The sequence below is a fragment of the Salmo trutta genome, chromosome 35 (genome assembly GCF_901001165.1).
Source record: "Salmo trutta chromosome 35, fSalTru1.1, whole genome shotgun sequence".
NCBI lineage: Eukaryota > Metazoa > Chordata > Actinopteri > Salmoniformes > Salmonidae > Salmo > Salmo trutta.
The window spans coordinates 34,940,948-34,951,183 of record NC_042991.1 but is presented as its reverse complement, the minus strand read 5'-3'; the positions used below and the strand labels follow the sequence as shown (position 1 = coordinate 34,951,183).

General features: G+C 46.2%; 1 protein-coding gene across 1 annotated transcript in view; it reads right to left on the bottom strand.

The window, feature by feature from the left end:
- LOC115175130 (sushi domain-containing protein 6) overlaps nt 1-10,236 on the bottom strand; it is a 44,968-nt gene that overhangs the window by 10,110 nt on the left and 24,622 nt on the right. The window lies entirely within an intron of this gene.

Sequence of the window (10,236 nt, the reverse complement as noted above, 5' to 3'; positions counted from 1 at the left end):
AGGTTGTTTAAAACGATTTGTTATTGAGGTAACGATGTCTGCATAGGACCTTTAACAGAGTTGTCACTTATCCACCGAGTTTTACTCCCAGTCAGAGCCAGGAGAGGACAGCAGCACTAAGCTACTCAATGAAGACAGGATGAGGATGAGCCGTCGAGACGAGGAGTTCACTGACATCTGATCCACTCACATACTCCATCTGTCCTGGTGCTGTACCGTGCCGTGTGTGAGGTGTGTCAGTGTGAGATGGGCGTGTGTGTGTGTGTGTGTGTTCCCATCACAGTATGAGGAAGACAGCATTACTTCTCTGAATGTGTGCCAGTACACACTCACCGCTTTTAAACACACACACACACACACACACACACACACACACACACACACACACCCTGCAGCTATAATCTGATGAGAAGCAAGGACAGATCAACCCAAATCCTGCAAGTCTTAACTGATATTCTACCACCTGCACAAATGAAAATCATGCCAACAGTAAATTCACATCACAGACAGACTGTGTGTGTTTTCAGCAGCTTGGACTTGTCTGTGAGTGACTTGCAGGTTTCTGTGGTAGGATGGCATTTTGACAGTATAACAGGAAGTCAATAGTCCGATCCTGTCCATCTTCAGTATATAGACAGAGAGAGAGACGGAGAGAGAGACGGAGAGAGAGACGGAGAGAGAGGAAAAGAGACACTACTGTTCCCATTCTGTCTGAGTTTCTCTGTTTGTTTAGGTTTCTACAGCCTGTTCTGCTCTGGCTGTGTGCTTGTTTGTTTGTTTGCTTGTGTTAACTGATGCTCTTCCAGGTTCCAACTCAATCTTATTCTCTAATCTCTAGGGGGAAACGTGGCACTAAAACTGCCACGAGAAGATTAGAACCACACCTCAGTGACTTAGAACACTGTGGGGCGAGGGTCTCGGCCTTGGGACTCTGTGTCTTAAGTATAAGCTGAGTGGCACTGATCTGAAGGTCTCTGATGTTGGCCTGTGATGGTGTTTTCCTGAGCTCAGTACAATATGTCCCCCCCCCCCCACACACACACCAATCAATATTGTTTACAGTCTATCTCCCTTCACTTCTTCTAACTCAGACTCTATTTCTCCGATCTTTAAGAGTCTTCATAATGAGGTCTGGAAATCTGGAGGATGATTGGTTGATGACCAGCGGGACACAAATCAGCCCAGAGGAAGGGTTTAGCAGAGGAGTGTGTGTGTGTGTGCGTGCGTGCGTGTGCGTGTGCGAGTGTGTTCAACAGACAACAACCAGAACAACAACAAGCTGCAGAGATCAATTACTTATTTGTTGAAGAGGCCTACTTTAATGTTACATATTTTTTTATAATTAGGATCCCCAATTTACCTACATACAGTGCATTAGGAAAGTATTCAGACTCCTTGACTTTTTCAACATTTTGTTACGTTACAGCCTTATTCTAAAATTGATTAAATAGTGGAGTGCTGCAGAGATGGTTGTCCTTCTGGAAGGTTCTCCCATCTTCACAGAGGAACTCTGGAGCTCTGTCTCTGTCAGAGTGACCATTGGTCACCTCCCTGACCAAGGCCCTTCTCTACCGATTGCTCAGTTTGGCCGGGCTGTCAGCTCTAGGAAGAGTCTTGGTGGTTCCAAAACTTTTTCCATTTAAGAATGACGTAGGCCAACTGTGTTCTTGGGGACCTTCAAAGCTGCAGAATTTTATTTTCTTTGTACCCATCCCCAGATCTGTGCCTCGACACAATCCTGTCTCGGAGCTCTACGGACAATTCCTTTGACCTCATGGCTTGGTTTGTAGATTGAGATTTTTGATTTATTTAATCCTTTTTAGAATAAGGCTGCAACGTAACAAAAATGTGGAAAAAGTCAAAGGGTCTGAATACTTTCCGAACGCACTGTATATAAATAATAATACAGCGGTTAGAGCAGGTAGCCTAGTGGTTAGAGCAGGTAGCCTAGTGGTTAGAGGCAGGTAGCCTAGTGGTTAGAGCAGGTAGCCTAGCGGTTAGAGCAGGTAGCCTAGCGGTTAGAGCAGGTAGCCTAGCGGTTAGAGCAGGTAGCCTAGCGGTTAGAGGCAGGTAGCCTAGCGGTTAGAGGCAGGTAGCCTAGCGGTTAGAGGCAGGTAGCCTAGCGGTTAGAGGCAGGTAGCCTAGCGGTTAGAGCAGGTAGCCTAGCGGTTAGAGCAGGTAGCCTAGCGGTTAGAGCAGGTAGCCTAGCGGTTAGAGCAGGTAGCCTAGCGGTTAGAGCAGGTAGCCTAGCGGTTAGAGGCAGGTAGCCTAGCGGTTAGAGGCAGGTAGCCTAGCGGTTAGAGCAGGTAGCCTAGCGGTTAGAGCAGGTAGCCTAGCGGTTAGAGGCAGGTAGCCTAGCGGTTAGAGCAGGTAGCCTAGCGGTTAGAGCAGGTAGCCTAGCGGTTAGAGCAGGTAGCCTAGCGGTTAGAGCAGGTAGCCTAGCGGTTAGAGCAGGTAGCCTAGCGGTTAGAGCAGGTAGCCTAGCGGTTAGAGCAGGTAGCCTAGCGGTTAGAGCAGGTAGCCTAGCGGTTAGAGCCGGTAGCCTAGCGGTTAGAGCAGGTAGCCTAGCGGTTAGAGCAGGTAGCCTAGTGGTTAGAGCAGGTAGCCTAGTGGTTAGAGCAGGTAGCCTAGTGGTTAGAGCAGGTAGCCTGGCGGTTAGAGGCAGGTTAGAGCAGGTAGCCTAGTGGTTAGAGGCAGGTTAGAGCAGGTAGCCTGGCGGTTAGAGGCAGGTAGCCTAGCGGTTAGGTAGCCTAGCGGTTAGAGCAGGTAGCCTAGTGGTTAGAGGCAGGTAGCCTAGTGGTTTGAGGCAGGTAGCCTAGCGGTTTGAGGCAGGTAGCCTAGCGGTTTGAGGCAGGTAGCCTAGCGGTTTGAGGCAGGTAGCCTAGCGGTTTGAGGCAGGTAGCCTAGCGGTTTGAGGCAGGTAGCCTAGCGGTTTGAGGCAGGTAGCCTAGCGGTTTGAGGCAGGTAGCCTAGCGGTTTGAGGCAGGTAGCCTAGCGGTTAGAGCAGGTAGCCTGGCGGTTAGAGCCGGTAGCCTGGCGGTTAGAGCCGGTAGCCTGGCGGTTAGAGCCGGTAGCCTGGCGGTTAGAGCCGGTAGCCTGGCGGTTAGAGCCGGTAGCCTGGCTGTTAGAGCAGGTAGCCTGGCTGTTAGAGCAGGTAGCCTAGCGGTTAGAGCAGGTAGCCTAGCGGTTAGAGCAGGTAGCCTAGAGGTTAGAGCAGGTAGCCTAGTGGTTAGAGCAGGTAGCCTAGTGGTTAGAGCAGGTAGCCTAGTGGTTAGAGCGTTGGGTCAGTAACCGAAAGGTTGCTAGATTGAATCCCTGAGCTGACAAGGTAAAAATCTGTCATTCTACCCCTGAACAAGGCAGTTAACCCACTGTTCCCCGGTAGGCCGTCATTATAAATAAGAATTTGTTCTTAACTGACTTGGCTACATGTCAGCACACACAACAAGTATGTCACCCGGGGGAGAGGCGTTCTTCCTCTTTTTAAAACCAGGTTTGTTGTTCACTATATGGAGATGGGAAGGACTTCCATGTAATCATGTTTCTGTATAATATAAATGCTGCTTTAGAGATAGGATGTACTGGAACTCAATACATTATCTTCATTTTAGTTTGTCACTAAACTGACGTTTAGCAAAGGGGCCTGAGTGTAAATAATAAGTCTAGTCTAAATGATGATTACAGTAATTAAATGACTAAACAAAACAACACCCTTTGAGAAGTCATGAACAAGCATGGCACGATGAAGAGTATTAGACTAGGTAGAAAACAGCTCAACACCTACTCTACTGTCCTCAGTGCTTTAAAAGGTGTTGAAAGCAGTAGCAGGCCTTTATGTGCTATGACATCATGAGTGGGAAACACACTAAGACATTATCACCAGACCACTGGCTGGAGAGAATTCATTATGCTTAGTGTCTCTACTGCAAGGAACATCAAGTCTCTCTCCCTAGAAAATAGCCTAATCATTCTGCAAGTCACTAGACAGACAGACAGACAGACAGACAGACAGAGACAGACAGAGACAGACAGACAGAGACAGACAGACAGACAGACAGACAGAGACAGACAGACAGAGACAGACAGAGACAGACAGACAGAGACAGACAGAGAGAGGCAGACAGAGACAGACAGACAGAGGCAGACAGAGAGAGGCAGACAGAGAGAGGCAGACAGAGACAGACAGGGACAAACAGATGGCAGAGACAAACACACAGGAATGAACAGCAGCCTTAAGGAACAGCTCTCTCCCCCCTCCTGGGCTAGCTAAACCTCCTTATAAGGTAGTTTACAAGAGAGTTAGGCTTCTACCCCAGTATAATAAGTCATAGATAATACATCAGGGAAATAACGATAATCTGCTTCAAGTGAATGCCTAAATGTTAGCCTCCCTGCTTAACTGTCCTAGTTGTGTCTGTGTACTTCTCTTTTAAGAATAACTTGGTTCATTTTAAGAGTCTAATCCCCTGGTGCCTGATAGGACTTGAAAATAAAAAGGAACGGCACGGTTAAAATTGGCAAAAAACAAATTTCTTCCCCCCAACAGGGCCGTGGGGTGAGACAGGGATGCAGCAAAAGCCCAACCCCCTTCAACATATACATCAACGAATTGGCGAGGGCACAGTAACATTCTGCAGCACCAGGCCTCACCCTACAAGAATCTGGAGTCAAATGTCTACTGATGATCTGGTGCTTCTGTCCCCAACCAAGGAGGGCCTACAGCAGAACAGATTCTGTCAGACCTGGGCCCTGCCAGTAAATCTCACTAAGACAAAAATAATGGTGTTCCAAAAAAGGTCCAGTTGCCAGGACCACAAATTCCATCTAGACACCGTTGCCCTCGAGCACAACAACAAACTATACCTACCTCGGCCTAAACATCAGCACCACAGGTAACTTCCACAAAGCTGTGAACGATCTGAGAGACAAGGAAAGAAGGGCCTTCTATGCCATCAAAACTAACACAAAATTCGACATACCAATTAGGATCTGGCTAAAAAATACTTGAATCAGTTATAGAACCCATTGCCCTTTATGGTTGTGAGGTCTGAGGTCCGCTCACCAACCAAGAATTCACAAAATGGGACAAACACCAAATTGAGACAAAATGTACAACGTAAAACACCAAATAATGCATGCAGAGCCGATAGGCCGATACCCGCTAATGATCAAAATCCAGAAAAAAGCTGTTAAATTCTACAATCACCTAAAAGGAAGATATTCCCAAACCTTCCATAACAAAGCCATCACCTACAGAGAAATTGACGTGGAGAAAAGCCCCCTAAGCGAGCTGGTCCTGGGGCTCTGTTCACAAACACAAACAGACCCCACAGAGCCCCAGGACAGCAACACAATTAGACCCAACCAAATCATGAGAAAACAAAAAGATAATTATTTCCAATGTGTCAAGTAATTAACAAAAAACAGAGCAAACTAGAATGCTATTTGGCCCTAAACAGAGAGTACACAGTGGCAGAATACCTGACCACTGTGACTGACCCAAAATGAAGCAAAGCTTTGACTATGTACAGACTCAGTGAGCATAACCTTGCTATGGAAAGAGGCAGTCGTAAGCAGACCTGGTTCTCAAGAGAAGACAGGCTATGTGCAACACTGCCCACAAAATGAGGTGGAAACTGAGCTGCACTTCCTAACCTCCTGCCAAATGTATGACCATATTACAGACACATATTTCCCTCAGATTACAAAGACCCAAAGAATTCAAAAACAAACCCGATTTTGATAAACTCCCATATCTATTGGGTGAAATACCACAGTGTGACATCACAGCAGCAATATTTGTGACCTGTTGCCACAAGAAAAGGGCAACCAGTGAAGAACAAACACCATTGTAAATACAAACTATACTTCTGTTTATTTATATTCCCTTTAACTATTTGTACATCGTTACAACACTGTATATAGACATAATGACATTTGAAATGTCTTTAGTTCTTTTGGAACTTTTGTGAGTGTAATGTTTACTGTTTATTTCACTTTTGTTTATTATCCATTTCACTTGTTTGGGCAATGCTAACATATGTTTCCCAAGCCAATAAAGCCCTTAAATTACATTGAGAGAGGGGGGGGGGGGGGGGGGGGGGGAGAGACAGTGAGAGCGAGAGAGAAAGCGAAGGGAGGTTCTTAGTCGGCCGGGGTAAATTGAAATACTAATTATCCTTCATTACAAACCGCAGGAGGCCAAAACCAATCCCATTATTGTAGTGATGGCTTAAATCTGCAACTGTTGAGAGGCTACGACACAACAGACACCCAGAGAGAGAAGAAGAGGGGGGTGAGAGAGAAAGAGAGGGAGAGATAGAGGGATTAGGATGAATTCTGGGAAGAGGAAGATTACCTAACCAGGGAGCAGCGTTAATATGTTTTTGTTCTTTTGTTAGTCTTTTGTTATTGTTGTTGTTATGTTGGAGAGGGTGGGTGGATGGATGGTGTTTTGTTGTGTTACCCTCTCTCTTTCTCCCTCTCTCTCTCTAATCCAGGGATTTGAGTCAAGCTGTCATTATTAGAGTACAAAGCTCATAGCGTGTGCTGGAGTGAACTAGAGGCTGAGGGGGTGGAGTCCTATAATATTATAGAACAGGGGACAACAGAGGCCAGAGAGAGGAGCCCATGGATAAGTTTAAAACACACGGGAGACAGAGACTGTAGACCTGTGATTCTCATAACTCTATATGTAGTGTGATTCTATATGTACTGTGATTCTCATAACTCTATATGTACTGTGATTCTATATGTACTGTGATTCTATATGTATTGTGATTCTATATGTACTGTGATTCTATATGTACTGTGATTCTCATAATTATATATGTACTGTGATTCTATATGTACTATGATTCTATATGTATTGTGATTCTATATGTACTGTGATTCTCATAACTCTATATGTATTGTGATTCTATATGTATTGTGATTCTCATAACTCTATATGTACTGTGATTCTATATGTACTGTGATTCTCATAACTCTATATGTACTGTGATTCTATATGTATTGTGATTCTATATGTATTGTGATTCTATATGTACTGTGATTCTCATGATTCTATATGTATTGTGATTCTATATGTTTTGTGATTCTCACGAATATATATGTATTGTGATTCTATATGTACTGTGATTCTATATGTATTGTGATTCCCATGATTCTATATGTACTGTGATTCTATATGTATTGTGATTCTCATGATTCTATATGTACTGTGATTCTATATGTATTGTGATTCTATATGTATTGTGATTCTATATGTATTGTGATTCTCATGATTACATATGTATTGTGATTCTCATGATTCTATATGTATTGTGATTCTATATGTTTTGTGATTCTCACGAATATATATGCATTGTGATTCTATATGTATTGTGATTCTATATGTATTGTGATTCTCATGATTACATATGTATTGTGATTCTCATGATTCTATATGTATTGTGATTCTATATGTTTTGTGATTCTCACGAATATATATGCATTGTGATTCTATATGTATTGTGATTCTCAATGTATTGTGATTCTCATGATTCTATATGTATTGAGATTCGATGTTCCAAACATATTGCTCCCGATATGTCTGCTGTAGAGGGACAAGAGAGAGAGAGAGAGAGAGAGCCATGAGAAAACAAATCGTCTCCCAAATTAAAAAGAATATGGAGAACAAGCTATGAAGGAAAAACACTGGAGTTTTGGTGCAGACAAAAACAGTCTCTCACAGAGAGTGCATAGGCCTACACACGTGCTGACAGTAAACGAGAGGGTTGCACCACAGACACAGGGACAGGCTGAGGCCAGCCTTGAGACACACCTCACAGCTGACTCACTGGATGGTGAAACTAGGTTACTCAAAGCGAATGGTGTTACATATCACGGACCTGTAATACAACAAGCTTGATGCCTGGATGAAGACTAGTTATTTAGCCCTCTCAGTTTCTCTCCAGGTGTCAGGCTGTCATACTGAGCTCTCTCCTTCTCTCTCACTATTGTGCTCTCATGTTTCTGTGCATTCAGACAGCAGATGGGGGGGGGGGGGGTCATGAGTCTGAAGGAGATCTGTAGCTGGGAGAGAGAAAGACAGACTGAGAATGAGTGATTGAAGAGGGAACAGGCTGCAGAGTGAAAGTCATCTTGTTTAAAGACAGGCTGATGTATTCGTAGGGAGGACAGGTGTCAGTGAGTGAGTGTGGGGGAGACGGCAGCAGGTCTGTACATGATGCTCACGTCTGAGCACACCGATACAGACCAATCATTAAGGCTGCTAGACCCTGGTGGACTCAGGGTATGTCCAGACTCTGTGGGGACTAGGGAGAGATGGCGTCTGTCCAGACTCTGTGGGGACTAGGGAGAGTTAGTCTTTCAATCGCCCATGTGGGTATAACCAATGAGGAGATGGCACGTGGGTACCTGCTTCTATAAACCAATGAGGAGATGTGAGAGGCAGGACTTTCAGCGTGATCTGCATCAGAAATAGAAAGGAGTTCTAGTTTAGCCTTTAGCTACGAGGCCAGTCACGTGCGCTTAGCTACGAGGCCAGTCACGTGCGCTTAGCTACGAGGCCAGTCACGTGCGCTTAGCTACGAGGCCAGACACGTGCGCTTAGCTACGAGGCCAGACACGTGCGCTTAGCTACGAGGCCAGACACGTGCGCTTAGCTACGAGGCCAGACACGTGCGCTTAGCTACGAGGCCAGACACGTGCGCTTAGCTACGAGGCCAGACACGTGCGCTTAGCTACGAGGCCAGACACGTGCGCTTAGCTACGAGGCCAGACACGTGCGCTTAGCTACGAGGCCAGTCACGTGCGCTTAGCTACGAGGCCAGACACGTGCGCTTAGCTACGAGGCCAGACACGTGCGCTTAGCTACGAGGCCAGACACGTGCGCTTAGCTACGAGGCCAGACACGTGCGCTTAGCTACGAGGCCAGACACGTGCGCTTAGCTACGAGGCCAGACACGTGCGCTTAGCTACGAGGCCAGTCAGGTGTGTTGAACTAAGAGACCAGTCAGGTGCGTTGAACTAAGAGACCAGTCAGGTGCGTTGAACTAAGAGACCAGTCAGGTGCGTTGAACTAAGAGACCAGTCAGGTGCGTTGAACTAAGAGACCAGTCAGGTGTGTTGAACTAAGAGACCAGTCAGGTGTGTTGAACAAAGAGACCAGTCAGGTGTGTTGAACTAAGAGACCAGTCAGGTGAGACCAGTCAGGTGTGTATATTCCAGCTACAGTCTCCTACCGTCCTCTTTCACTACAGAGGTCATTGAGCAGGTTGAAGCTGAATAGGACAGAGACAACTGAACTCTATATCTACTGAGGCAGATTATGGACCAGAGGTCAAGGGTTTCCCTATTGTCTGGCCGAACACACACACACACACACACACACACACACACACACACACACACACCACACACACACACACACACACACACACACACACACACACACCACACACACACACACACACACACTTTGTAGGTGCAAATGGGCGTAGTACATTGGGGCAGGGGGGAACAGATGGAACAGAGAGAGCAGATGGATCAGAGAGAGCAGATGGAGCCGAGAGCGCAGATGGAACAGAGAGAGCAGATGGAACAGAGAGAGCAGATGGAACAGAGAGAGCAGATGGAACAGAGAGAGCAGATGGAACAGAGAGAGCAGATGGAGCAGATGGAGCAGAGAGAGCAGATGGAGCAGAGAGAGCAGATGGAACAGAGAGAGCAGATGGAACAGAGAGAGCAGATGGAACAGAGAGAGCAGATGGAGCAGAGAGAGCAGATGCAACAGAGAGGCGCAGCGGTCTAAGGCACTGCATCTCAGTGCTAGATGCATCACTACAGACCCTGGTTCGATTCCAGGCTGTATCACAACCGGCCGTGATTGGGAGTCCCACAGGGCGGCGCACAATTGGCCCAGCGTCGTCCAGGTTTGGCCGGGGTAAGCCATCATTGTACATAAGAATTTGTTCGTAACTGACTCGCCTAGCTAAATAAAATACAAAAAATGAGAATAGGGGAAAGTCCCCTCTTTCTTGTCCCAGGGACAGCTGGAAGGCAGACATTCCTTCCTCTCAGCTCCAAACAAAGAGAGCAGCCTCTGTCTGACCAGCCCAAACCCCCCCCAACACACACGAGAGACAGACCCAGTCATAAATTACACCCTCACACATGCTGTTCAAAACACTGCACCACATTCCACTGCATGTGCTCTGTTCAAAACACTGC